Source organism: Oryctolagus cuniculus, chromosome 15 (assembly GCF_051225735.1).
Source record: "Oryctolagus cuniculus isolate XC-2025 breed Fujian yellow rabbit chromosome 15, ASM5122573v1, whole genome shotgun sequence".
Classification (NCBI taxonomy): domain Eukaryota; kingdom Metazoa; phylum Chordata; class Mammalia; order Lagomorpha; family Leporidae; genus Oryctolagus; species Oryctolagus cuniculus.
Window position 1 is genome coordinate 66,326,267 of NC_142881.1, and position 26,309 is coordinate 66,352,575.

Here is a 26,309-nt window from a genome sequence, read left to right on the forward strand (position 1 = left end):
TTTTCTTAGTGCAACTGGACACTGTTCCCCTTTGATCCTTCCTTTTGTTCACTGATTACCTCAAGGTCACACCATGTGACTGCCCTGGCAGCTTGCTGTGATCCTGGCAAGATGTGAGAGAAGGAAGACTGGGGTTAAGAGGGAGCTGTAGCACTTAGGAAGTGTGACGTGAGCGGGTTCGTCTGCTGGGTAGGAAGAGCACCGGGGCCGGGAGAAGGGGGCTGAGCAAGACGCTGAGGGGGACAGGAGCAGAGAGCACCCAGGAAGTGTGCACCATGACGTCCAGCTGGTGCAGGAAAAAACACTAACGAAGGCTGTTGTGCTTTGGTCAAAACTGTGCTGAGCTGTGTGTGTTGCAGGTGGTGTCCGTCAGTCAGTGAGGCCTAGATGCATAAAAGCTTCCCCACCCAGCCCGTGTGAGCTCCTTCCCACGCGGGGCCTTCTTTCCCTTATTTAGGGTATACAGGTCTCACCCAGCTTTGCTTTTTTTCACTTCTAAAATAGTCTAGTATTTTGTTCAGTGGAGGTTTCTTTGTTTATAGTCGGTTTCAATTTTTGAATGAGTAATACCCCCATTTAATTTAAAAAATGGAGAGAGAACAGAGTTAAGAAGTTCCTCGCACCCCATTCTGTTCCCTGATTCCCATAGCAACCCCAAAAGGTAGCCAATACTCATTTTTTTTTTGCATTTTTTCAGTGTTTCCAAACTCTCTATCCATAAGCAAATTAAATATATAATTAAAAATAGAAATTAAATCTATATGAAATAAATAGACACGAAGTCTGTAATATAAAATACAATTAAGTGTATGTTTTTGCACATCAGATATTTTACAGGCATGTATAATAGAATCCTCATATATTTAAGGGTTTAAGTATTTTTTCCTGTGTATACAAAACAGCATTCTTTTCACAGTATTTTGCTACTTGCTTTTTCACATAATAAAATTACCTTGCCATTTCAGTACATGAAGAGCTTTCTTGCTAAATTGTTACAGGTACATATTATTCCATTGTATAGATTTATCATATTTAGTCTTTCAATCTGCTATGGATGGACTTTATGCTTGTCTTCCTCTTTCGCTGTTCCTGAGCTTCATGAATGACCTTCAGTGGTCATTTTGGAATATTTGCAAGTGTATCTCTAGGACAGATTCCCAGACATACACTTACTGGGTCAAGGGACACATGCATTTCTAATTTTGACAGCCGTTGCCAAGTTATATTCTTCAGTAGCCGAGCTAATTTATACTCTCAACAGCAATGTTAGAGCCTTGCCTGTTTTCCCACAGCTTCACCAACAGACCATGTTATTAAGGTTTTGGATTCATGCCAATATGGTAGGTTAAAAAATGGTTTCTTAATGTTATAATTTGCATTTTTCTTACCATGAATGAGATTAAGCATCCTATTTTAATATATGTGATAGACATTTGTCTTTCCTTTTTTGTGAACTGTGTGATTTTCTCTTTTGCTCATTTTTCTATTGGGTTTTGTCTCTTTTTATTGGTTATTTTTTGCATCCCCCGTGTGTGCGCTAGTGTAACTTTGCATGTGTGTGTACTGTGTAGATGTAACTAGTCTTTTTTTTTTTTGTGATAGCGTTCCATTTTTTTTTCCCATCTTTTTTGGTAGTTTCCTGATTTTGGTGGATTTTTATTTATTTGCTTTGTTTTCTAGTATGTCTGGCAGATTTTTTACTTTGTATAAAGCTGATTTTTAACTTTGTGTAATGCTTAATCAGTTGGATTTGTCATTTTCTATATTATGGCTTTTGGTTTTCTCTCTTCTCTGATTTTCTTCTAGTACTTTAATGGTTTTGTTTTTGAAATTTATTTTATTATATGATGTCATCTGGCCCAGTGTTGAAAGTAATTGGTAGTCAGGCAGGAGATGAGAAAAAATGAATGAAAAGAATCACAGTAAGGGGTGTAGAAGAGGAATGAAGAGGGAATTAAAATGCCCGTGGCAGAAGAGGTGAGAATTAATGACAGCTTTGGAAGGTGGAAGCTATGATAATATGTGGCATTTAATAGTGACTTTACATATGTTTAAGACACCAGATGTATCTAATCCTTAAAATAAAATGGGCAGTTGTTTTATTCTGTTATTTTGTTTCCTAAAACACATTCTAATACCAATATGAGTTGACATGTTAAGCCTCGATAAAACGTGGATATATGGATATTATAGGTGTATTATTTTTTGTTCTATTTTTGTGTCAAAAACTGCATGTTAAAAATGGCATTAAGAACATGGGGCAAGCTTTTGTATCCTCACTTGAGAGGAAAAAATGTGTCCCTAGTGACTGATGCACTCCCGTTTATATCTCTGGCACAGAGGCAGTCTGACATCCAGGTTTTCTAACTCCTTCCTGAGAATCTCTTACCTAGGCCATGGGCAATTTCCACCATCTTTGCAATTTAATCAAATGCAACCAAAATGTCATGTCTTGCCCTCATGATGAGGGCAGTCATGTAGACCTGCGTGTTCCTGGAGATCTGAAAATAAACTTGTCCTCATTTTTAGATTCCCCGCAGTTCCTCCATAATGAAGACTCATAGTCGACACTCAGAAACAGTGATTCCGCCTGACGGAGGCCTCTGATTTATGCCCACAAAGACATTTCTTCTTCTTTTTTAAAAAATGTATTTATTTGAAAGTCAAAATTACAGAGAGGGGCTGGGGGAGACAGCGTGAGCTCTTCCATCCTCTGGTTCACTCCCCAAATGGCTGCAATGGCCAGGGCTGGGCCAGGCCGAAGCCAGGAGCCAGGAGCTTCATCTGGGTCTCCCACATGGGTGCAGGGGCCCAAATTCTTGGGCCGTCCTCTGCTGCTTTCTCAGGCCAGAAGCAGGGAGCTGGACTGGAAGTGGAGCAGCTGGGACTTGAACTGGCGCCCTTATGGGATGCCAGGGTCACAGAGGGTAGCTTAACCTGCTGAGCCACAATGCCGGCCCCAGGACATTTTCTTTTAAAACATGTGATATTTTTAAAGTTATATATCAGTTATTTATAGTGCCAGGTAAAATCCTAGGTGCTGGGGGTATTTCTCCAAAGAAGATAATATCTTTGCCTTCATGGAGTTTACCTCCTGGTAGAGGGGACAGCTAATAAACCATCAATAAATTCACGCATGATACAGTCTAAAGTGAGGTAATGAGGCAAAGAAGGGTGACAAGAGGGCCGAACAAGGAGATGGGACAGCAGAACACGGGCCAAATTTGCTTGGGTGCCCAGTCGTGGCCTTCCTCTGTGGACGTGGCTAAGCATGTAAATAATGAACCAGGCAGACAAGGAACCAGGAGCAACAGGTGGAAGGAATGACATTGCTTTAGGCCTATAGGTAGCAACGAGGAATGAGTCAGGCTGGCAGGGTCTTCAGTGTTGTAGGTTTAATTTTTAATTAATACATCCTGTTAATTTGAGAAGGGGGAGAGAATGAATGGGAGCGAGAGCATTCCCCTCTGCTGGTTCACCCTCCAAACACTGGGCTGAGCCAGGCTGAAGCCCGGAGCTGGGAGCTTGGTCCAGGTCCCCCATGGGGGTGGCAGGGACCCAGCTACTTGAGCTGTCAGTGCTGCCCCCCAGGGTGTGCGTCAGTGGGAAGCTGGAATCAGGAGCAGAGCCAGGACTTGAGGTCAGCGTCTTCACCATGGGATGCAGTGTCTCGAGTGGTGGCTTGACCATGTGCCTGCCAGGTTCTTTACGATTCTAGCAGGGAACAGGAACACAGCTTGGGGCTCACCAGACCTTGCAGGGCTGTGGGTGCTGGCTGGTGTTGGAAATCCCTGCCCCCAGCCTGGCCGAAATTGAATGACAGTTACTGGAGTTGCCTGTCTAGTCTACACGGGTGATGCTTTCCTTTGTTTTCCACTTAACTTTGCAGCAGTGATAGGAGTCAAACCTCATATGTTGCCCAAAGTAATAATACGGCCTTCAGAGTCTCATTTCCTGTTTATAGCAATGTCCAAGCACAGGGCTTCCTCCTGTGCAGCTGACGCCTGGGACCATGGGGCTGTCGGGCAGCGTGGAGGCAGGGCCGCCCAGGGCAGAAGGCCCGCCTCCTTTGGTATTAATTTGTCTGCAAGGAGTGGGAGAAGATCAAAACCAGGAGGGGGAGTCGGGGCAGCTCTTGGAGCTCCCCACAGGGCACCCTCTGGGGTCTGCCCCAGCCTCTCCGATCCTCAGGTTGGGAAGATGGCTGTCAGTCTGTCTGCAGCTCAGAGAGTGGCGGAGGGCTTTCCAGCACTAACGCTGGCTGGGTTGTGTGAAGCGGCTTCTTCACAGCATCATCACAGAGCTGTCTTGCAGAAACAGTGGAGTCCCAGACGCCAGCGGCTTCAGGTTCCGTCACCTCCCTGCTGTCCTCTTGTGGCCTCTCTCCTCCCCCTGCAGTGTCACTTCTTCCTGGGATTCCTCTGCACGGAGACTGGCCGGGTGCCTTGCCATTTCTGGTTTCCTGCCATCATCTTCCTCCCTTCGCACCGCCATACCTAAACTTCCCAGCTCCCTGCACGTTCAGCCCTTTGGAACAGATTGTCAGAAAACCGAATGATGTCATAAGGAAAACAGTCAACCTGGGTGCAGAGATGTGAATAAGTCAACTCCTTCCCACCTCCACCCCAGCACTGGAGAATTTATTTTTTAACCAGTTTTTACCAACCAAATGTTAACACATATGCCTCATTGTTCACCTCCTCTGGGCACCAAACCTGTTTTTTCTTGAGTGCAATAAGTGATTATCCAACTCATGCTGCTCCGAAAAAGAGGTTTTGTTTTAATAAGCAGTTTGCAGTTTGGCACACAATGCTGAGGAAAGCAACATTATCTCCAGCAGTAAACTCTGCAGTCATTGCTAAGCTTGACAAGAAAATGATTGAGTCTGTTTGTTATACCTTTGTGGGGCTGCCACTGCTGCTGCTGATGGAAATGTTGGTGTTTATTCAGCAATGCAATAACACTTTCTGTAATTTATGGATGCACATTCCCCAGATTACTAAAGGTAATATTGTTGACTAAAGGAAAGTCTACGAATGGATAGTTTCAGTTGTTGCTGTCCTTATAAAAGTGATTGACTGTTCGCTTTGCACGAGAAGGAATTTGCACAGGCTTCATCCCCCTTAACAATTACAGATTTTCCTTCCTCTGACAGTTACAAATAACACCGAAGGTCCTAAGTGGCGAAAATGTACCGATTCCGTGGAAGGTCCAGCCAGAGCAAGTGGGGATTGGTTATTCCCTATTTCCTGGTCCCTTCTCACATCTTGCCCCTGACGGGTGCCAGACAACCCACACCTGGATTCTTGGTGGCCTTTAACCTGGGACGGTGGGGCCTGAAGGAGTGGCTTATGGCCTCAGGTGTGTCGCTTTGGAGTTGAGGAGGCCACGGGGGATTCTCAGCCTTGCGTGGGGACTAAGGGCCATGTGATTTTCATTCATCTCACTTGGTAGGACAGTGTCTTTTGAGCTGTTGTTTTTTGGTGGCAGCTGAGTGAAGTTGCTTTTTTGTGTGTGCCTGTGCATGTAGACAGAGATCCATAGGCAGTAGAAACCCAGCTGGTCTTCTCAAAGTGGTATTGGTCAAAGGGCTGAAGACGTGGAGTTGGGTTGCTGCAGGGGTACCTGTTGTTGGCTAACACAGAAGGTTCGTACGGAAGCTGTGAGAAGGGAGGTGGTTGTGAACCAGAGGGAGCTTGTGTGGCTGGGGAATCCAGAGACCCAGCAGTTTTCTCAGTGAGTGGCCACTATTGGTATATTCTAGGCCACACGGAAATAGCACTTTTGATTTGAAGGCTCTTGGCCTCCATGGATGAATGGCCACTAGGTAGACCACATTCCTTGGCCTTTGCTGTGATGGAGAAAGAAGTAGCTCCCGGAGGGGCCTCTATGTGGGTAGGGAGGTGGGGGAATGGAGACCTTCTGGGCACCAGTGTCCAGTGTGTTTGAAAGCACTGTTCCTTCTTCTTTAGAAATAAGTAGTTTCAACACACACACACACACACACACACGTTAACTTCAGACACACATAAGACAGCCTGTATTTTGCAGCTGCAGATTTCCTGCCTATTTTGTGCTGAGCAAACTCTCAGTGGGCTGATGTGAGACTTAACTGGCCGGCACTGGACTTTGTACTTGATAATACCTCTGTCAGCCCGGAAGTTCTCTGTTGAGTGATTTGGTACTTAATTGGTCATAGTAGGGGGGATCCCGGCATATGTGAGACCGCATTTGTTATATCTTTGTGATTGATGTTATGGAGACAATAGTTAACAAAAATATGATTTATCATTTTGTTAGGCCAAACACATGCTGTTGAGAAGAGCTAACAGAAGTTCAATTCCATTTACTTCGGGTAGAATTGGCTTGAGGATGAACTTGATCATACCTCATCTGTTCTTAGGTGTTTACCACGCTCTCATGAAAGATGAGAAAGAAGGCTGGTTTGGCCAGCGTGAATCATCATCATTTTCCTGTCAATCTTATAGGGAATTGTGTGTCTTCACCTCATTCTAGAGATTTGCTGTGCAGTTGTTTTAGTTTGTATCTTATCAGTTTTTTTATTACATGAAAATTTCGTTTCAGTTTTTTAGTGTGAAATACAGATCTTTGGAGGTTCAAGCGTGCTTGTGAAAATCAAACTGCATTTTATTTACTCGTGGCCCCAGATCAAAGCAGTTGCTCTTGATCAGACAAATATGAAATGATGAATTTGCTGAATGTCGTTCCCTGGTGATAGCTGAAGTTCAGTTAGCTCATGGATTGGTCTTTTTTGTTCGTTTGTTTGCTTGATAGATAGAATTACAGACAGAGAGAGAGAGAGAGACAGAGAGAAAGGTCTTCTTTCCCTTGGTTCACTCCTCAAATGGCCATGACAGCCAGAGCTGCACCGATCTGAAGCCAGGAGCCAGGTTCTTCTTCCTGGTCTCCCATGTGGGTGCAGGGGCCCAAGTACCTGGGCCATCCTCCACTGCTTTCCCAGGCCATAGCAGAGAGCTGGACTGGAAGAGGAGCCACTGGGACTAGAACTCGGTGCCCGTATGGGATGCCAGCACCGCAGGCGGAGGATTAACCAAGTGAGCCACGTGCTGGCCCCCATGGATTGGTCTTGATGGTAACTAACCTGAGAAATTTAATAGCAAGAATATTACAAGGTGGAACTCAGTTCATATAACTTGGGTAATTCTAATATCAGTTATATTTTAGGGTTCAATTTATGTTGCCAGTGGGTTTTATGGCAAATCATGACATCCTATTCTGTTCTCTAATCAAAATCTCCAGTTAGCAGCTAATACTGATATAAGCTTTATTGTGTGCCATAGTATTCTGTTTTTCTCTCAGTATTTATGGGTGTTCACATATTGGTGTATATATTATGTAAGTATATCATTTCCTCCCTTGTAGTCCTCATAATTTATAGTACTTCTGAGTGACAAATAGTATGAAGACAGTGAAAATTATGTGCTTCCAAATTTATATAAGTATTTTCTATCACACCCTGGATGGTTTCATTAGTCATGAGCTAATGAATAAGCAAGTTGAAAAGTGTTGGTAAAGACGCTTACAAAAGATAGGATAGGAAAGAAGTTTAGGGTGGCCACAAAGATCTCTTTTCTATGTATTTTAACCAAGTAGGTTGTAGCATGTGCACCATTATTCCTTTCCTTTCCTCCACCCTTTTTATTATGCTGCAAGCTTGCACTCCATGGGAGAAAAGTAATTATAGTCGGCCCCTGGTATCCACAGCCTCTCCATCTCTGGATGCGACTAACCACAGGTTAAAAATATTTGAAAAATAAATTACTTCTACTCTGAACATGTGTGGACTTCTCTTATTGTTGCTTGCTAAACAGTGCGGTGTAACAGCTATTTATATAGATAGTTACGTTGTGTTAGGTATTACAAGTAATCTAGAAGTGGGTTAAAGGTTTCAGAAGGATGTGCTTAAGCTAGACACATATACAGCAACATTTTAGACAAGAGATGGGCGCCTTTGCAGATTTTGGTAGCTGTGTGGGTGTGTGTGGTGGGGGTAGGGGGTGCTGGTGGGAGGGTGGTTCCCAAGACAGTTTTACTTTGGATCCCAAGGGATGATTGTGTATCTGGAACCTTGAAGAGAGTACTGATACTGATAGTGTGATGGGAGAGTTTGTTCTGTGTAGCACTTGTCCTTGTGTTTTATGTGTGTGTGTTTAGGGGTGTGCACCTGTAGCCCTATGAATGAATGGATGAGCAGTGTTTACCATGGACTGCATTTTTTACAGGCATTTAATCCCCCCCCCCTTCAAAGTACATGTACGTGTGACCCCTGCTTTACAGTTGCTGACGCGAAAGCACACAGGTTATCAGCAGAATTTGGCCAAAGCCACGCAGTTCCTAAATGAAAAGTCGGGCAGTTAGCCCCGGCACCCGCGCTCTGTACTGTCCACTGGCGGACAGAGGCGGTGGCTGCACTGTGGCAGGGTGCTTCACTGGCCACCCGCTTTGCCCTCATCCAGGGTCCCATGCTTTTCTCTTGGGAGTCTGTGTGGCAGCATCCCCATTCAACACGTACATACAGCCAACCCTCAAAGGTAAAAACCAAGTTCATTGTTGCCATCTGTGAGCCTATCGAGAGGTCCCTGAGAGATGACATCAGCGGCTCCCAGCTGCCCCTTCCTCAGAGGAAGCACTTCCACCGCCGAGGAAAAGGGAAAGTGTTTATTCTCTGCTCTTCCTTGTTTAAGTTCTCAGGGACTTAGGTTCTGTCTTTGAGCACCATGCTCCTTGTTGTCCTAGATTTTTTTCCTTCATTGTCCCACCTAATTATAAAATCAGACCTAAAAACCGAATGCAAGTGCAAGCTCCCTGCCTCAGTAGTTCTTGGACGGCGAGGAGGCAGTGGTGAAATAATGGCTGGAATGGAGTGGGTGTTTGATGAGGGCTTACGTTCCCCCAGTCTGATCATTTTCACAAGAAGGTAAGGCTACAGACCCATAAAGGGCTTTTGTTTTCAGAAACCTTGGGGTAGTTGGGACAGGGACCAATGGCCTTGGACCCATGCCTCCCCGGGCTCCCAAGCAGTGAAAACCACCCCGGGGCCCAGGTGAGCCAGGAGGGGAGTGGGCGGCGCAGCCCCTGCAATCTGGGATATTGTTTAAATACCGTAAAAAGCCTCCCTCATTTACTCCTTCGGAGCACTGGAGGGAAAAACGGTGTGGTAATCGTGGAGTAGCAGGTGGTGCGACTTCTATATCCGCAGAAAATGAAATTGTGTGGATGTTTTGCCCCCCTCTCTCCCGTGCGCTCTTTTTAATCTTTAAATAAGACGATTGGTAGCCTGTTGGCAAGAAAATGGGCCCTGGATTTTTATTCAAAGTTATACAAGGATGATAGTTGGAATTTTTTGGCAGGAGGCACGCCATTGCTTTTCAGAAAGTGCTGTCAAGGGAAGCTTTTTCTGAATTACCTGCTGGGCCTGGGCGCTTTTATGTTGTTGTTGTGACAGGTAGATTTATAAGGCTTGAAATTTGTACAAATCAGTTGTCATTCAGTGCGAGCTGTCAATGTGTCAAGCTGTCAGCCTGCTGAGAGGGGACGCCTGAGGGGGAGTACAAGGGGGCAACCATGGAGAAAGGAAATGAGTTCAAACAGACCTGAAATGGAGCTCAGTTCTCAGGGTTTGCTGCCCCCGTAGAGCCGGCATTGATTTTTCTTGATGTTGAGCAACAGCAAACCTTAAATGACATGTTGTTAGCAATCTAAAGTTGCTGTTTATTGTCTCTTAAATGGCAGCAAATCATGCAGAAGAGAATACAGTGTGTATTTTCGAATTGTGCATGTTTAGCAGCATCCTGTTCATGTCACTTTTCTGGCCTGGCTGGTTTCAGCCCAGGGACCCGCTGCTTCACTGATGAGCCCAACTTTGTGGAGCGTTTTGCAGACGCAGCGTGAGAGGAAGTGGAGTGCTCGTCTCTCCCTGGGCTGCGGATCACAAATAAACACCGTGTTAAAGGGGCAGTGAGTTGGCACTGCTGTCGAGCGGAAAAACAGCCGTGTCCCCAAGCCTGGCCAGAGCCTCCCTTCTGAGACAGGAGGTCCCAGCAGGGAGGGCTTTGCTGGGTGGTGGTGCACGGTGCCGTGTGCGCTTTCTGGGCAGAGCTACCTAAGACATTCAGCTCAAGCATCTCCTTCTTCTACTTGAAACCTGTTATTTAAAGAAAAAAAATGTAAGCCCATGAGAAGCATCGGCAGAATGCTCTGTTCTTACCAAACGCAGCGTGGGGGATTTTTCTGTTTCGATGGAAAGCATCTTCCTTTTGTGTCCCTCAAGTAAGTGATGGCTGTGGTTCAGGTTGTCCTTGCTGGCCTGGCCCTGGGACCTTCAGATTCAAGGGTACTTCGGAAAATAGTTAAAATGTAAATTTAGTTAGTGTCAAAGAAAAAAGTGGAATCTGTGCATATGAGGGGCTTGTCAGAAAGCTGACGGAAAAGCGTGGATTGTAAAAAGAATCTCGGCGCAGATCCCACAGTGTTTTGCATCAGCCCCTCCATGTTCTAATAATATTTTCCCACACACTTTCTGGAGGACCCTTGGATCACTCCTTGTATGTTGTCTTCTTCCTTCCCCGGTTCCCATACCTACCCATTGTGTAGAGAAATTCAAACCTTTTCCTAAGAAGTTAGGGGCATGCTTATTTCTGTAAAGTAAAATTAAATAGGCAGGAAGGACCCTACTTTCTCAGTGTGTGGCATTCAGCGAAGAGGCCTGGCTTTTGTCCAGTTGTTGAAGCCTCTGGACAGTGTCCTGGCTTTAACCAGTGCCAGTATTTCAGCCAATTGTGTGCAGCCCCTGGCCATCAGGTGGCATGGAAGAGAGGAGGTGGCGGTGGGTGGGTGATGGAAGGAGGCCGAAAGGAGAGAGGTGACTGGGGAGGGAAGCCGGGAAGGTGACACCTGGGGAGCAGTCCACACCAAGAGGTTAAAAAAATTAATCAAAGATTTCCGCGTCGCTGTTGCCGGCTGGCGCTCACGGCCTCTGGGCCCCTGAGCTGCAGAGTCTGCAGAGAGTCTCCTGGCGCTACAGAGTTTGTCTTGTAAAAGTGCAGCTGTCCAAAACCTGACAGCTACAGCATTAGCAGGGCCATTAAGAGGTGTAGAACATTTCCAGGGAAATGATTTGAAAAATGACAATGCTGGCTCCTGTGTGATATTAATTATACCCTGTGCTCGTGGCAAATAAGCTAAAATAGTTGGCAAGAAAGACAAAGTGAGGTGTCCCGGTTCTGACCGTCATTCTCATCCTCTGGTTGCCAGTGCGGTCCCCGACTCTGTGGTCGGCAGGTGATTGTAAAGGTGACAGGGACGTGCTCAGAGCCATCCGTCAGGGCTGCGTCAGGAGCGTGGTGGCACGGCGAGTGGGGAAGGCAGGAGGCCCAGGTGACATGGGTGGCTACGGAGAAGATGGCAGGTTGGCGGGAGGGCTAAGCTGGACCGTCGGCAGAAGCTTCTGAGCTGATGGCGAGGTCTGCATCTGTGCTGCCCAGGGTGCAGCTCTTGGGCCCTGCAGAAATGTGGCTGCTGTGGCTGCAAAACGGAAGTTTCAATCATAGGCCGTCTTTGTTAGAGTTAGGGCTCAGGGTGAAACAGCCCTGGCAGCTGCCATGCTGGGGAGAGCAGGCCCACAGAGTATGGCGTCTCCCCGAGATCTGAGCAGGGAGGAAGACAGACACACAGGTGGAGATGAGAGGCAGGCCTTCTCCCCCCCCCCCCAACCCTTCCTCTGTGTCCAGTACCACGTGGCTTTCTTTAGGTTTTCTCCTTACCTTACCCATGGAGATAAGCAAGAATAAGGAGGAGTATTTGCCCATTTTATAACTGGGAAAACCGAGGCCTCACAGGTAAAACTGATCTGCTTAAGGTCCTGGAGCAAGTCGGGCAGCAGGTCTGTGCGCCCTTTTCCAGGGGCTCAGGGAGGGGCGGTGACTCTGCCTAGCGGGGAGCCTGGGCTGTCTGCAGCCTGACCACCTGGAAGCAGCCTGGGGCATCGTCTTTCTCAGCGTTCTTCGTTCTTCTTTCTTCATCTGTGCACCAAAGCCCAGTGTGAGGGATCTCCCTACTTGGACAAGGGCGCTACCACTCCCCTGGCCTTGGCTGTGCTTCCTGGAGGGCAGGCAGGCAGCCCCTCTGGCCCTGTGCCCTGGGGAGCCCTGCCTTCAACCTGCTGGCCCTGAATTGCGCTTTTGACCTGTGGCTCCGATGCATCCTCCTCCTCTCCAGGCTGATCCTGTAGCTAAATCACCCTATATAAACAAGCCTTTGTTATTCCTGACTCTGAGACGTGTGCTGCTGGCTCTCCTCGAGGAGGAGGAAGAAAATAGACCTGGGAAGAGGGAGGTCATGAGCAGGTCAGAATGCCAGAAGCAAAGGCCTGTGGGCCTCAGGCTCCCAGATCCAGGCAAGGAGGGTATGGGCCTGGGGGCCGCCGGGTGGGGTGCGTCTGGCAGGTGCGCAGCCATCTATCTGTTCAGGAAAGTCTGGCCTAAGGTGGAGCTAAGCCTTGGAAGAGCCACTGCAGCGTTGCTGGGCTGCTCTCTGCTAATCCTGCACGTGCACTGACCATGAGAAATAACGTTCAGTGTGAAGCCGCCAAGCACCGAGCCAGCGTCCTGAAATTACAGTGTTGGGTAAATTAGAGACTGCCTGTGCTTCTCGCTTCCCAAGCGGCGCCCAGGCTGCTCTCCCGCTTCCCTTGTTTACCTTGAAAACGCACTTTGCTGCCTGTGGTGTTTCTGTTAACCTCCCTGAACTCTTGCGATTTCATTCATGTGATTTGTTATTGAATGACCTTTTGAGGATTTTACAAAACATGACCTTTCCTTGTCAGACATTCAGGGGTGTGTAAAGTGGAGCTGTCACGGGACGCTGCGTGTTTGCTAATTATAACTAATATGTTTCCCCACATCCTTGGAAATGCAAATCACTTATTTGTGCCATGAATGGCTGCTCTTTCCTGCCTGTTGGTTTGCCAGGCCCTGGAGCTGCTCAAAGAGACATCTTTGGCCTGGGAATTCCGACTCCTCTTATTAAAGTTAGGCAGCAGGGACGCTGATTTTGTTCTAAGTTCATTTGACCCCTGGGGAACCACAATGGAAGATTGGAGCAAAGAGTGAAAGCGTTCAGAACACTCCACTTCTTGGGAAAGTGGTGGGAATAATGGGCACTCTCAGAATGTTCTCTGTGGTTCTAATGCCTCCTAGGGGAAGGAGTTTTTTGTTTCCTGGAAGAAATGAAGGCATAAATAAGGGAATTTCTGTATACAAGAATAGAATTACAGGCATAGGCAAACAAAGAAACATCTGGGTCTCGCTTTCCATTCCTTGATTTTGGCCAGTAAAAATGCAGCAGTAGAGGCTGGTGTGTGGCCCAGAGGGTGAAGCCTCAGCCTGTGACATCGGCATCCCATAAGAGCTCCGGTTTGTGTCCTGGCTGCTCCACTTCTGATCCAGCTCCCTGCTAACGATCCTGGGAAAAGCAGCAGAGGATGGCCCAAATGCTTGGGCCCCTGCCACCCAAGTGGGAGACCCAGAAGAAGCGCCTGGCTTTGGCCTGGCTCAGCCCTGGCTGTTGTGGCCGTTTTGGGAGTGAACCAGCAGATGGAAGATCTCTCTCTCTCTCTCTCTCTCTCTCTCTCTCTGCCTCTCCTTCTCTCTCTGTAACCCCACCTTTCAAATAAATAAATAAATAAACCTTGTATAAAAATGCAAAATGCAATGATAGCAATAACTAAACTAAGGTGCACTGAGTGCTCAGTATGTGCTGGGTGCTGTGTTCAGTACTTTACATTCAGTTATCTTGCTTAGTAATCTCAACAACCCTGAGAGTTAGGTATTACTGCTTTGACCATACCAGTTTACAAAGAATGTGGCTCGATCTCAGTTTGAGTGTGTTGCAGAGAGTCTGTTAGCCCAAGTGGGATTTGACCTATGGCCTTTCTGACCACAGCGTGTTATATCATTCCCACTCTGAAAGCAGGAGTTTCGGCTAACATAGTGCAGGTCATCTGCTCTACTTCAAAAGCTTATTTTCTCCACGAGAAACATGCTCTGTGTGATTTCTCTTCTCTCCCACAATACTGTTGTCTGTGATTGATCATCACCCAATTGAGCTATTGTCAGCTTCCCTAAATCCTGCTTTCGGGAACTCAGTGCAAGGTCAGATCATATGCCTTGTGTTTGCCACTAACAGAAGACGAGTTGAGTCAGGCTCCTGAGACATTTTTGAGAAAGCGTCTACTGAGTTTCTTATTACAAAGAAAAAAATAATCCCCAAACAGGTGACGCACAGTAACTGTCACCAATGATTCGAGGTTAAGGGAGAAGGGGTTTTGATCTTGAGTGACTAAGAAATGGCTCCTTGTGTCTAGGTTTGTTTGTTTAAAGGGAAGGAGTGGATAGCATATGGACTGAATAAGCTGTGAATGTTCTGAGCTTGGAGAGATTCCACTTGGATTGTGTGTGCATTGCTTGAAGATACTGTTTTGTTTTGGTTCCCTTCCAGTCAAGGTAGGGCTGTGTCTTAGAAGGGTCGGCCAGCCACAAAGGAGCTGAATGTTGGATTCTCTCCCCCGGGGACCAGTGTTGAGTCCCCTTTATAACATTCAAATGCTTGGCCCTGCTCTGTTGTTGATCCCTCTAGTCATTTGGAAAACTCTATTTATCTAGGTAGGGGGATTACTGGGCTTTCCAGCTTCCAAGCGTAACTCCTAGGAGATGTTGTCTTTCAGATGCCTTTCATGTGTTTGCCTTCTGCATTCAGCTGATAGACATAGATGCACAAAGTAATTTATGTCGTGGAAACAATGGAAATTTTTGAAGGGTTGGCTCATATTGTTTAGAAAGGGTCATTACAACTTTATATATTAAAAAAAAAGTTCACATCCAGGATACAAAAATATATTTCACTTCTTTTATGAGTCTGTTCTCAAGAGCCAAGCAATTTGTTGTAAAAGAACATAAGAAATGTTGAGAATGAGAAAAGTTATTCATTCTATAAAGCCTTGTCCCTCTTCATACTTCTTTTTCCCACTACAGCCTTTGATCGCTTCATAAATGACCCTCAGTGTGGGAGAGCCTGTCCACCCTGCTATTTCAAATGTATTGAAGTTGTTTATGATGGGCAGTTAGGTTTCAGCTGTACAGTAACCCAGCTTTCCACTAAAGAGGACCCTTATATCTTAGAGCTTAATAGCAGTGGCTTAGATATTTCAGGATCTTACCATTCTGGATATGATCAACCTGACTTTAAAGTTTTGTAGAAGTCTCTGTTTCATAAAGTGGATTTCAAGTGAGAAAGGACAATGGTAAAACTTTGATCGTTGGAGATTTTCTTTTAAAGGGAGTCAAGTTTAGGGTCTGCGGCATTATTAAGATTGTACTTTTTAAAAGGATTCAGTCAGAAAGCACAGACTCTTCTTTTTTCCAGAGTATTTATTTATTTATCAAGAGAAACTGTTCCTTACCCCACATATTTCATGTTTCATAGTTCAGGAATGCAGGTCAGTGACAGACTTTTACAGAATTGAATCCAAAGTAATTCTTTATATCCCAAATCACTTTGCACTCTGGAAGATACCAGTGTTCTTCATCTCCTCGAAATCTTTCATGGAATCATAATTTCTGCAGGAATCTGCATATGCCTTCTTTCTTGGTCCCCCCCTGCAAACTTAGACATCGTTGTAGTGCTCAAGGAGAAGGAAAAGGCTCCAACAATATGAAAGCACAGGCGTTTGGCCAGAAGGCCCCACATCTGAGGTTTCGCCAAAGCGCTGGGCACCTTGGTAGTTCTTGTCCTCAGTACCAACATCCTTCCATTGTTAGAGAAATGGATGACACTACAAACCCTTACAAATTTGGAAAAAGTGAATAATTTTATTCGGTTATTTTTTTTTTTTTTTGACAGGCAGAGTGGACAGTGAGAGAGAGAGAGACAGAGAGAAAGGTCTTCCTTTGCCGTTGGTTCACCCTCCAATGGCCGGTGCGGCCGCCGCGCTGCGGCCGGCGCACTGCGCTGATCCGATGGCAGGAGCCAGGAGCCAGGTGCTTTTCCTGGTCTCCCATGGGGTGCAGGGCCCAAGCACCTGGGCCATCCTCCACTGCACTCCCTGGCCACAGCAGAGAGCTGGCCTGGAAGAGGGGCAACCGGGACAGAATCCGGCGCCCCAACCGGGACTAGAACCCGGTGTGCCGGCGCTGCTAGGCGGAGGATTAGCCTAGTGAGCCGCGGCGCTGGCTCGGTTAGTTATTTTAAGGTGAACTATTTGAGAATCTGATGAACATTATGGCCATTTGTCTTAGAAAAATGTGCATTAATGTAACATGTTGCACTTAGTTTTTGCAATTTGTAGATCTCTCTTAACACCCACTTGGGGTCCCCATGTTAAGCTCTTCACACAAAGTGTTATTTGCCCCATAGTGAGAGTCATGCCTGACCAAGGAGGCAGGGCAGTCATCAACAGTGCTCTAAGCATCTTTTTTTAAAGTAAGTTATAATTTTGCTTTTTTAGTCAAAATTATTGTCCCCTTTACCCAAATACTGATTGGATGATTACAGCTGAGGATCTTTTTTTTTTTTTAAAGATTTATTTTATTTATTTGAAAGACAGAGTTACAGAGAGACATAGAGACAGAGAGACAGGTCTTCCATCCACTGGTTCACTCCCCAGATGGCCACAATAGCTGGAGTTGCGCCAATCTGAAGCCAGGAGCCAGGAGCTTCTTCCGGGTCTCCCACCTGGGTTCAGGGGCCCAAGGCCTTGGGCTGTCTTCTACTGCTTTCTCAGGCCCTAGCAGAGAGTTGGATCAGAAGAGGAGCAGCTGGGACTAGAACCAGAACCTGTATGGAATGCCGCTGCTTCAGGCCAGGGCTTTAACCCGCTGCACGACAGTGCTGGCCCCAGCTAAGGATCTTGATACTTAGCAGCTGAGCTATCAGAAATGTAGCCATGACTTGGTAGATTTTTTTTAAAGTGGCACACAGTGTGGTAGGAAAAAGGCAGTGAACTTATAACTGGGACACTTGGATTCTAGCCGTTGCCCATCGCATGTAATAATGAGCAAGTCATTTGATCTCTCTGGTTCTCAGTTTTATGTCAGTTGTCTTGTGACCCTTTGCCGTATGCTCTCAGTCTTAAAAATTCAATCAGTAAGCCATTCTCTTCTTTTGGTCTGCTGTTTGTGTTTCATAAGATCAAGCCCATTGCCAAGAAGGTCAAGACAAATTTTGTTTCTTAGAAAAGGTTTGTATTTAATTTGGGGATTTCATGAACATTATGTTTTGTCGTAGAAATGTTGAGTTTCCTTGGGGTGAAATATAGTGAAAGATACGAAATTCTCAGCATATTAGTATGAGACCAGAACTGCTTTTCGGACCCACAGGGACATAGAAACTCAATTGATTTGTCTGTGCTCATGTTTATCATTATTACTGCTGCCATCTCCCAGTTAGGCCTTGCACTGCCTTCCTAGGTAGGGTAAGAGAGTTTCCAGCATCTGTCCTGAAGCTGAGCGTTGAGATGAGTTCTGCAGAACTAAAAGTAGGTCGTTTGTGCTGTCTGCATCCTGTATCAGACTCTGGTTGACTCTGGGATCCTCCATTTTTGACCCAGCTCCTGCCTAATGAACCTGGGAAGGCAGCAGAAGGTGGCCCAAGTGGTTGGGCCTTTGCCAGACATGTGGGAGATCTTGATGGAGTTCCTGGCTCCTGGTGTTGGCCTGGTCCAGCCCTAGCTGTTGTTTTCATCTAGGGAGTGAACCAGAGGAGGGAAGCTCTCTGTGTGTCTCCCTGCCCCTTCCTGCCCCGTTTCTCTCCCTCTCTGTCACTCTGCCTTCCAAATAAATAAATACATAAACCTTTAGAAAAAATAAATTTATGGGGTTGAATGAACAAGGAGCAGTTCACTGGGACAGCGGGCATAGTGTAAACCCAGGTCTCTGTGTTCAGCATAACCGAAAGGAACTACAGCAGTCACGCTGCAGAGTCTATATGATGAAATGCTGTACAATGCGGCTGTCCCAGGATGGGGCGTGAGGAATCTTGAGTTCTAATCCATTTCTGTGGGTTTGGATTTGGGTGTTGCCTTCACAGAATTCTTCCCCATGGTGTCCCTGTGTTGTTGGATTTTGAGTAGCTCAGCTCACGGCCGCTGTTTGAAAGCAGAAGGGGGTCCGTTCCATGCAGCCTCTAGTCAAGAGTGAGCCTCCTCTCCATGCGGATGTGTTCCAGAGTTTGCCATGTTTGCCCCAAGCAGGGAGGGGCACACAGAAGTTCTTGTGGCATGAGATAATTTCACCAAACCATTGTCTTCCCAGCCTCGTGGGGACAAGGCAAGGAGAGGCTGACGCACACCCATGGGCTCCTGGGGGCTGCCTGGATCTGGTTTGCAGGGACAGTCAGGTTCCTTGTCCTACGGCATCCTTTCTGGGCATGTTTTAGCCCTCCCTGCTGCCGCTGCGGTGTTAAGAAGGACTGGGATGAAAATAGTTATCAGCAATTTAAAGAGGAAATGGAGTCACAGACGTGAGTTAACAGATCCAGGGTCGCCCAGGAAGAAGAGGTGGAGCTGGGACAGGAACCTGCATCTCTGTGACTGGGATGTGTGCTTCCCTATGACATGTGGCCAGTTAAAGGAGCAAGATGTGGTGGTTCTGGGGGGAGTTAAGTGAGCTTCTCTTAGTCTCTTTGCAGAGAAGGCTTGTTTTCTGTTTGTACATTTGAGAGAGAGAGGGAATATGAATGGATGAATGGGAGAAGCAGAGTCTGCACTCCCATCTGCTGGTTCATTTCCCAGATTCTCACAGCATCCAGGGCTGGGTCAGGTCAAAGCTGGGAGCTAGGGACTCAGTCCAAGTCTCCAACATGGCTGGCAGGGGTCCAAATACTTGAGCTATCACCTGCTGACTCCCAGGGTGCGCATTAGCAGGAAGCTGGAAATAGAAGTGGAGCCAGGATTGGCACCCAGGCATTGTGATATGCAGCTCGGGTGTCCCAGTTGGCAGTTTAACTGTTACTCCAAACACCAGCTCCAGAAGTGATGTTTGCTCAAGATGAGACCTCCCTGCTGGTGACTCGCCTCCTAAACCAAAGCATGTGGACGGAGGCGAGACGTGCCTGTGCCTCTGTGTGTTCACGTCACTGTTAGCTAAGGGAGGAGGTGGACTGTCAGTGTTCCTGCACCGTGCCTTCGTTTCCTCTCTGTGCATTCAGAAATGGAAAGAAAATGTCAGAACTACAGAAGTGCTTGTAAAACAAGGATGCAATGAGAGTATTAAAAACAGAAAAGAAAAAAAAAACCAGCTATTTTTAGAGCTGGGTTCCTGTATGTTCTCACTCACTCCCAGCTCTGCTGTGGACCACTTGGGATCTGCTTGTTCTCTCCCCAACATGCAGACTTGGTGTGGCCCCCTGGAGCCCTGGGTGTCCACTCTGCCTCTGGAATTCACCTGTCAGGAGGTGAGGGGACACTTAGAGGAGGCAATGACCTTCTGGTATGAAGACAGGCTTCCTAAACTGCTGCAGTCTTTTTTTTTTTCCTTGTTCCTTTCTTCTCACTGCCTTTCTGTTTACCTTTGGCTTGAGTGAGTCGACTGGCATTTCTCTCTGTGCTGGGAAAATTCACTATTTGCCATGAGCAAGAAAGAGGGCAGAACGCAGGTTGCAGATAGATCTGAAGGTGTGTTTGTATCTGTGTCTCCTTCTGAGTGCTGGGGACGGTGTTGGCAGCCATTAAATATTTATTGTAGGGACTGCTGCCCGCTGGTCATTCTGCTCATGGAGGGGAGGGCGACTTGCGAATCCCCTACAGCACAAATCTCCAAGTTAGTTCTATTTGATTTGGCAGTGCACTATAGTAGAATCCCATGAATTCAACCTAATTAGGAAGGAGGCCAGTTTGGATTAGTGAAGTTCCAATGATGTTTTATGGAAAATTGATTTTGTAGCTTCCAAATTTATACAGTCATTGGAATTAGATATCAAAATCTACAATAGAAATTCTTAAGACAGCTTTAATGACTAGTTAAAAATATTTGGCATTCTATTATAAAGTTTTATGGGAATAGCTGTGTCTACAGGGATGAAGACATTTCAGAACTGTCCCTTTATGGATTTTAACTGTCTTCTTCCAGTCTTGCCTATCTGGTATTATGAACCAGACCTCTCTTGATATGTGATAGGCTAGTAAATGCCTGTTAAAATTTCTGCAAATTTCTGATGTGTTACTTACATTGACCTACATGGTATTTTCCTGTCTGCAGATTTATTGTCTTAATTATGTATTGTTAAAGCTAGCACAGCTGGGAAGTCATTTTATGTAATGTTGTATTTCTTGGGATGTCCTTCTATTGAACTGTATTTTTCTGTTGGTGCAGGTGATACTTATGTAATGGAGTCCAGTTGAAAGGAGACTAATTTATTCCTGGTCCCTCCAGTTTTAGTTTTTAGTATATAATCTTGGCTTTCTAACCTTTTTCTCTACATTTAATGATTGGTAAACAAATACTAAAATATTACCGTTGAACATATTTTTTCTTTTTAAGGGGAAATACCCACTTTGTCTATGTTTTGTTAACAAAAACTTTTGCTTCATTCCCCACGTGAAAGCAGGTGAGGTGACTCGGTGATTTGCATATCCTGGTCTGTGCACTGGCTGTGTATGGACCACTCAAGGAAGTTGAAGAGACACAGATTCTTATACCCCACTCCTGGAGACAACTGTAGGTTATAGTGGAGCCCAGGAATTTCTGCTTTTAACCAGTTTTCTGGTTGTTTCTGGTGTCTAACCAAACACAGAGGGGTTGTCTAGAGGGATTATGAACCGAGTACCATATCTTGGCATTCATGAGCAATGCTGCTATGAACACGGGAGTTCAGTTATCTTTTTGAGATACTGATTTCATTTACTTTGTGTAGAAACCCAGATAACCAAGATAGGGTGGTAACCTAAGTCCAGTGATGGATGAACAGATAATAAATTGTGAAATATGTATCTATCAGTGAGCATTAGTTAGTCTTAAAAAAAAGAAGTTCTGCCATTTACAACAACATGAGTAAACCTGTAGGACAGTATGCTAAGTGACATAAGCCAGACACAGAAGAGTACAGCCAGATCTCATTTATATGTGGAATTTAAAATAGGCAAACACATAGACACAGAGAATGGAATGGTGGTTACTTGAGAGAGGTGTGACAGTGGAGGGGGTGGGATGGGGAGATGTTGGTCACAAGGTCATTTATGTGGGGTGAATGAGTTCTGGAGAGCTAGTGCACAGCATGGGGGCTTACAGCCCATTGCACTGTATTTTGTACTTGGAGTTTGCCAAGAGAGTGGATCTGTAGTGTTCTCACCACACACGTGCAGACGTAACTATGTGAGGAGAAGGACGTGTTAATCCGCTTGACTCTAGTGATCAGTTCACTGTGTGTTTGTAGATGAAACATTGTGTTGTACATCTTAGCTGTGTACACTTTGTGTTGTGACAAACTCTGAAGCCTCCCTGCCAGGCAGGAACCCGTATCTGACCTCCATAGTGGTCCGTGGTGGCTCAGTTTGGGATGCAGTGGGGTAATGTGTGCCAGTCCCTGTGCAGTGGGAGTGTGGCCCTTTGAGGCAAAGGCTAGTGAGTCACATTTGTACCTCACACTGTGGTCTAGCTCCTCTGTTCACTCTGTCTCTCAGAGAGTCACTTCCTGTTACTGTTTCTGCCTGGGTCTCCTGTCTTGGTCAAGGGCCACTTTCCAAGCCTTGGTCTCCAGCAACTGTCGATTTTCCTCCATCATATAACTGCAGGTACACCACAAAGAGCTGCGTCACCCTCATTTTCTCCATCACTCTCCCTAGTTTGTTCATAGGCCATAATTACTTTCTTTTTTTTTTTTAAACAATTTCTTTTCTATTTTTAAAAAGATTTATTTCTTTACTTGAGAGGCATAGTTACAGGCAGAGGGAGAAAGAGGGAGAGATGTCTTCCATCCACTGGTTCATTCCCCAAAGGGCTACAACGGCCAGAGTTGAGCTGATCTGAAGCCAGGAGCTTCTTCCAGGTCTCCTACATGGATGCAAGGACCTAAGCACTTGGGCCATCTTCTACTGCTTTCCCAGGCCATCAGCAGAGAGCTGGATTGGAAGTGGAGCAGCTGGGACTCAAAGCAATGCCCCTATGGATGCTGGTGCCGCAGGCAGATGCTTAACCTCCCGTGCCAAAGCACCGACCTCCACAATTACTCTCGCATGGCACCAAACAGAGCACCAACTTCCTTCAAGGCAGTTAGCATCTGGGATTATACTAGTGGGTACTCAGCCCTCCCCAGCCTGGGAGGTGGGGCTAGAATCAAGAAGTCGAGTCCAAATGAGTGGCAATAGGAGGCTCCAAAGAAGGACTCATAGATTTGAATTGCTAGATAGTTCATTCCTTACCCCACGAGGTGGCCTTATTAACAGGCCTTCAGAGGGGCTGGGGCTGTGATGTAGTGGGTTAGGCTGCTGCTTGGGACACTGTTATCCCTTATTGGAGTGCATTTTTGAATCCCATCTGCTCTGCTTTGGAACCATCTTCCTGCTAATGCTCCTGGGAGGATAGTGGACGAGATGGACCAAGTGCTTGGGTCCCTGACACGTACGTGAGACACTAGGCTGGAATTCCTGACTCTCGGTTTCAGCCTGGCCTCCACTTGGCTATTGTGGACATTTGGAGAGTGAACTCCCCCCTCCCACATTGTTCTGGCTCTCAGATAAATAAGTCCTGCAACAGAAGAGCTCCACAAGAAGTGGCAATGTTATTTGCAAATAAACCTGTGCTGCAGTCTGGAATGGTGCTGCCCAGGAACTCTGGGGAGGCTGCTGCTTAGAAACGGGCTCTGTTAGGGCACATACGTCCACACTGTTGACTTGTGGGGCTGTTTGGGAGTGAAGTGCCAAGGACTCTGGTTCTTGTCAAGGGCCATTAACTGGAACTTAAAGCTCCGTATTTTTTGGAAAGCAGATTTCAAAAAATAATCATCAGCAAGCTTCATAGTCTCCTTCTTAGTTTTGTCAGACTCTGCCCTCCGTTACCTACTTCTAGAGGGAGAAAACACAGCACCTTAAGAGAATCCGGCATCTTTCTCCTGTTTAAGAAAGTTCTTGGTTGTCAGGTTTATATGGGCATTTCATTGCTTAAATTGTTATAAAAATGGAATGAAGGGGCTGGCACTGTGGCGCAGCAGGTTAAGCAGTGGCCTGTAGCACAAGCATCACATATGGGTGCCAGTTCAAGTCCCAGCTGCTCCATTTCTGATCTGTCTCCCTGCTCATGTGCCTGGGAAAGCAGCAGACGATGACCCAAGTGCCTGGGCCCCCGTATCCATGGCAGCCGGGTCCAGCCTTGGTCATTGTAGCCTTTTGGGGGGTGAACTAGCAGATAGAAGATTGATCTCTTTCTCCCTCTCTCCCTCTCTCTCCCTCTCTCTCTCTGTGCCTCTCCTTTTCTAAGTCTGCTTTTCAAATAAATAAATAAATAAATCTTAAAAAAAGAAAAAACTGGGATGAAAACCTTGTGGACATGTGATTCATTGGAGGGAGCCCTGCCCTGGGCCAGGTGAGAAGACCTGAATGTCTGCTGTGATGAATTTTGTACATGAATCCTGAGTGTGAACATCAGGTGGAACCAGGTCCCTGACACTCACCCTGCTGCATGTGGTCTTCCTGTGTTCACCTTCCCTGCTGGAAAGACCTTCAGAAAGCAGGAGTATGGCCTCCTTGGTGAGTAGAAGGTGAGGCTGCTATTTGTTATTAGCCAGAAAGTGTTCTTGGTCTGTGGGACTTGGCCCAGGCATGGATTAGCCAGGAGATGTCAGGCCTACATTGTAAGGTGATAAGACATCACTCAGAAGAACTGGACCAAAGGATGTGCTTGGATTCTGGCTTCAGGACTAATGAACATGCTGAGTGTTTTCAAAGAAATGGTTTTACTGTCTTTCAAAAAAAGATTTATTTTTATTTTATTTGAAAGGCAGAATTACAGAGAAAGGGGGATATATATACATACACATACACACACACACACACACAGAGATAGATCTTCCATCTGCAGGTTGACTCTCCAGATGGCTAAAAGGAGCTTCATGTGGGTCTTCCACATGGGGCAGGGGCCTGAGCACTTGGGCCATCTTCTGCTTTCCCAGGCACATTAGCACGGAACTGGATTGGAAGTAGAGCAGCTGAGAGTTGAACCAGTGCCCATATGGCATTGCAGGCAGCAGCTTGAGCCACTATACCACAGCACCGACCCCAGCCTTACTGCTTTTTAAAAACAAACAAAAAACCCCATGCAGCGTAACATTTGCTGTTTTAACCATTTGAAAGTGTGTAATCTAGTGACATTTAGTACATTTACCATCCTGTCTAGTGCCACTTTTGTCACCTTGAAATATAGGAAGTACTATGAAATAACTGATGTGTTCTTTCTATTCAGTAGCAGGTCTCATTAGTGCATATATAGGCAGACACACAGACCACATATATAGCACACACTTTCACATCACAATATACATGCCATACAGCTCGTATCATCCCCCTTATAACACATAGAGAACATGAACATAGCCCCCACCCCCATTACTCTTCCTCTCTCTCTTCTGTACATGTAAATATACAACATGTGTGATAGTCAACCCCTACCCTCCCTGTTTCTGGGTTCCACCAACCTCAAATAGAAAATATTTGAAAAAAAGGGTGTGTCTGTCGAGCATGTGCAGTCTGTTGTCGCTGCTATTCCCTCAACGCCACAGGGCAGCGCCTGCTTGCATTGTGCTTCCATTGCACTAGACGTTGTCGGTGATCCAGCGATGATTCCGTCTGGGCAGGGACGTGTGCAGCTTCCGGGAAGGACTTGAGCTTCTACAGACGGCGGTGTCTGAAAGAGGTCCTGGAGCCAGTCCCCTGCAGCCCAGAGGGTCCGTGCACGTGAACGTCACGGCCTGCTGGTGCCTGGAAGGCACTTGGAGGTTCTCTAACCTGGGGGGAGAGAAACTGTGACAGTGGGGATTCTGTGGGACTGGCTGATGTTTGAGTGGCAGGCATGGGACCCAATTTCCCAGTCCTGACGCAGTGTGTGTTTTCTTTAAGTTCTTCAAAAATGGTCAATCAAATATGTATTTCAACTAAAACCTGTAAGAAACTTCTCTTCGCTTGGACGCTTTCCCTCAAGTCTTGTTTACATTGCACATTTTCACAGCAGAGCCTTTCTTTGGCCCAGCTTAGGCTGGATTTCGCCACAAATTCCCAAATTATAGGAGTTGTGAACTTTGCTTCTTCCCCAGTTGGCCTGCTGCTGGTGGAACCTTCTCTTGTGTTGCATTGATGAACTGCTTTGGTGGGGGAGGTGGGCTGGGGCTGCCCGCTCGCCTCTGTTCTCCCAGGGTTTGCATGGAGTGAAGTTGTGCAGGGAGGCAGCTGACGGAGGCCAGTGTGAACTGAGCCTCAGGCAGAAGGAGCTCCTGGCGAGAGAGGGGGCAGGGACCCAGAGAGAGACACCAGGCCCCTCAGTATCCTGTGGAGGCATAAGCTGGACATGACAAGGAAGGGTTTGTTTGTTTTTATAATTAAAAAATTTTAATTTATATAAATGGAACAGATTTCATATATCTCATACATGCAGGTTTAAGAACATATTGGCATTTCTCGCCCCATCCTCCCTCCCTCCCTCCCTCCCACCCTCCCTCCCTCCCTCCCTCCCTTCCTCCTGCTTCCTTCCTTATTTTTCTTTTAATTTTTTTTAACTTTTATTTAATGAATATAAATTTCCAAAGTACAGAATATGGATTACAATGGCTTCCCCCCCATAACGTCCCTCCCACCCGCAACCCTCCCCTTTCCCACTCCCTCTCCCCTTCCATTCACATCAAGATTAATTTTCGTTTCTCTTTATATACAGAAGATCAGTTTAGCATACATTAAGTAAAGATTTCAACAGTTTGCTCCCACACAGAAACATAAAGTGAAAAATACTGTTTGAGTACTGGTTATAGCATTAAATCTCAATGTACAGCACACTAAGGACAAAGATCCTACATGAGGAGTAAGTGCACAGTGACTCCTGTTGTTGACTTAACAAATTGACACTCTTGTTTATGGCATCAGTAATCACCCTAGGCTCTTGTCATGAGCTGCCAAGGCTATGGAAGCCCCCTGAGTTCACCGACTCTGATAATCTTTAGACAAGGCCATGGTCAAAGTGGAAGTTCTTTCCTCCCTTCAGAGAAAGGTACCTCCTTCTTTGATGACCCATTCTTTCCAC

At 46.2% G+C, this 26,309-nt stretch overlaps 1 protein-coding gene and 1 pseudogene across 3 annotated transcripts in view; one reads left to right on the top strand and one right to left on the bottom strand.

Annotated features, from left to right (window-relative positions):
• LRMDA (leucine rich melanocyte differentiation associated) overlaps positions 1-26,309 on the top strand; it is a 1,125,029-nt gene that overhangs the window by 152,604 nt on the left and 946,116 nt on the right. The gene's annotated exons all lie outside the window — the stretch shown is intronic.
• On the bottom strand, positions 14,931-15,843 carry LOC149122030 (cytochrome c oxidase subunit 6C pseudogene; annotated as a pseudogene).